This window comes from Salvelinus sp. IW2-2015, unplaced genomic scaffold (assembly GCF_002910315.2).
Source record: "Salvelinus sp. IW2-2015 unplaced genomic scaffold, ASM291031v2 Un_scaffold552, whole genome shotgun sequence".
NCBI lineage: Eukaryota > Metazoa > Chordata > Actinopteri > Salmoniformes > Salmonidae > Salvelinus > Salvelinus sp. IW2-2015.
In genome coordinates, this window is record NW_019942572.1 from 67,685 (window position 1) to 70,924 (window position 3,240).

Consider the following 3,240-nt stretch of genomic DNA (forward strand, 5'->3'; position numbering starts at 1 on the left):
CCAGTATGAGTGTATTATTTTGTCTGTAGGAGAGACTTAACAGTATGAGTGGTATCATGTTGTCCTGTAGGAGAGCTTACAGTATGGAGCTGGTATCATGTTGTCTGTGATGAGACTTTACCAGTATGAGTGGTATCATGTTGTCTTGTAGGAGAGACTTACAGTATGAGTGGGTATCATGTTGTCTGTAGGAGACAGAATGACTCAGTATGAAGTGGTATCATGTTGTCCTGTAGGAGAGATTTCAGTATGAGTGGTATCATGTTGTAGGGACTTACTATAGTAGGATATCATGTGTGAGGGATTGAACTTACAGTATGAGTGGTATCATGTTGTAGGAGAGAGAACTGACTTACAGTATGATGGTATCATTGTCTGTAGAGAGCAGAGAATGACTTACCAGTAAATGAGTGGTATCCATGTTGTCATGTAGAGCAGAAGACTTACAGTATGAGTGGTATCATGTTGTCTGTAGGAGAGACTTACAGTATAGTGGTATCATGTTGTTAGGCTTAACGATGTCTTTGCTGGAGAGACTTACAGTATGAAGCGTATCATGTCTGTAAGGAGTGCCAGGTGCTGCTCACCTGACCAACCGCAGTGAGAATATTACCCAGTCACCCTGGTGGGTGTGAGGAGGGAGGACCCAGAGGACATCAACACCACTGCGAAGGTAATACTGACTCGCGGTTGCAAAGCACGATAATTACCAGATACCGGAATCTTTAGTCAATTATTTGTAATTAACAATTGCCATAGATTTTCCCCACAACTTGGTAATTTATACTTGAATAAATAATGGTATTCTATAGTATTGTGCTGTGTGTGTTCTGTTATTATAGTGTGTTCAACGTTTCTAGCTAGATAACCATATGATTTCAAGAAGAACAATAGTCCTGATTAATGGCAAAAACATTTAATCAACAAATTTACACTTATTTTCCCTCAGCAGTCTTTCCGACTATTGTTACTTTTTTTCACAAACTTTGACCAATTTGGCCAGAAAATTGACATTTCAATTGACAACAAATGCAAATGGACAATATAGCAACCTCCCCTGGAAAATAAATGTCTTTCATGCTGAACCCCTCGTATTAAACACGTGTTATCACTAAGTAGATTTTTATATTTGACGTTTTACAAACTTTGTCATTCAGTTGTTATTTCTTATTTTTAAATCATCTTATGTGAAATTATATTGTGGTAAGCAACACAGAGGGCCCGGACAGGCGACCCAAAAGGGCCACTTGATGTCTTCGTTATAGATTACAGAAAATCCTTGAGATACCAACGTTCTGGTTAGTTTACTGGACATTTAAGAAGTTTCCGGAAGTATACCCTTCCTTTGTAACCCTATGCTGACCTCTCCACCCTGAACGCTTTTGTTTGATGATGTTTGTTTTATAGGTGAGGTTCCTACCAAGGAGTTGGTCCTGGCCAGGGAAGGATGCGCAGCAGAAATGAACGGAGTTGGCTGAGCTCAGGAACTTTCCAGACGACCCAGAGTAAGACACACCACTGGTACCAAGACACCAACAACACTGGTAGACAACACACTGGTACACACACTGCTTATTAAGTGACGATATGTCAGAACTGAGGAGAAAGGACATCAGCTCTAGGTAATAACATGTACTCTGGAGGGAATATAGGATGAGGGGAGCTCTGCCCTCGTTATCCTAACATTTCCCATCTTTGCCCCTCATCTCCTAACCTTCCGCTCTCTGCCCTAGTCTCCACTAACGCTTCTCTCTCTGGCCCTGGTCTCCTACCTTCCTCTCTGGCCCTGCGGTCTCCTAATCTCCCTCTCTGGCCCTGGTTCTCCTAATCTACCCTCTCTGGCCCTGGTCTGCCCTAACCTTCCCTTCTCTTGGCCCTGGTCTCCTCCTACCTTTCCCTCTCTGGCCCTGGTCTCCTAATGCTACCCTCTCTGGCCCTGGTCTCCTAACCTTCCCCCTCTGGCCTGGGTCTCCTAACCTTCCCTCTCTCGCCCTGGTCGTCTAACCTTGCCCTCGTCGGCCTGGTCTCCTAACCTTGCCGCTCTGTGGCGCTGGTCCCCCCCTCTTTCTCTCTCAACCTTCCCCTCGTGGCCCTGGTCTCCTAACCTTCCCTCTCTGGCCCTGGTACCTACCTGTCCCTCTCTGGGCCCTGTCTCCTACCTCCCTGCTTAACCTTCCCTCTTGGTCCTCGTCTCCTAACTCCCTCTTCTGGTCCTGGTCTCCTACCTTGCCCCTCTCCCTCCTCTGGCCCTGGTCTCCTACCTTCCTCCTCTGCCCTGGTCTCCTAACCTTCCCTCTCTGGCCCTGGGTCTCTAACCTTTCCCTCTCCGGCCCTGGGTCTTTCCTACCTTCCCTCTCCTGGCCTGTGTCTCCTAACCTTTCCCTCTCCCGGGCCCTGGTCTCCTAAACCTTCCCTCTCCGGCCCTGGGTCTCCTAACCTTCCCCTCCGTCCTGGCCGGTCTCCTAACCTTCCCTCTCTGGCCCTCGTTTCTAACCTTCCCTCTCTGGCCCTGGTCTCCGTAACCTTCCTCTCTGCCCTTGCCAACTTCCTCTGCCCTGGTCTCCTATACCGTCCCTCTCTGGCCCTGGTCTCCTAACCTTCCCTCTCGTGGCCCTGGTCTGCCTAACCTTCCCTCTCTGGCCCTGGTCTCCTAACCTTCCCTCTCTGGCGCCTGTCTCCTAACCTTCCTCTCTGGCCCTGGTCTGCCTAACCTTCCCTCTCTGGCCCTGTGTCTCTAGCTCTCCCTTCTCTGGTCCTGGTCTCCTAATCTTCCCTCTCTGGCCTGGTCTCCTATCTTCCCCTCTCTGGCCCTTGTCTCTAACCTTCCCTCTCTGGCCCTGGTCTCCTAACCGTCGCTCTCTACTCTGCCCCTCGTCTCCTAAACCTTCCCTCTCTGGCCCTGGTCTCCGTAACCTTCCTCTCTGGCCCTGGTCTCCTAACCTTCCCTCTCTGGCCCCTGGTCTCCTAACTCCTCTGCCTTCCAAACCTTCCCTCTCTGGCCCTGCTCTCCTAACCTCTCCTCTCTGCCCTGGTCTCCTAACCTTCCCTCTCCGGGTCCTGGTCCCGCTGAAACCTTCCCTTCCGTCGCGGTCTAACCTCGGTCTCCTTCGCAAGCCTTCCCTCTCCGTCCGGTCTCCTAACCTTCCCTCTCGCCGCTGCAACCTGGTCCCTCTCCGTCGTTTCGTCGGCTGTCTCCTAACCTTCCCTCTCTGGCCCTGGTCTCTAACCTTCCCCTCTGGC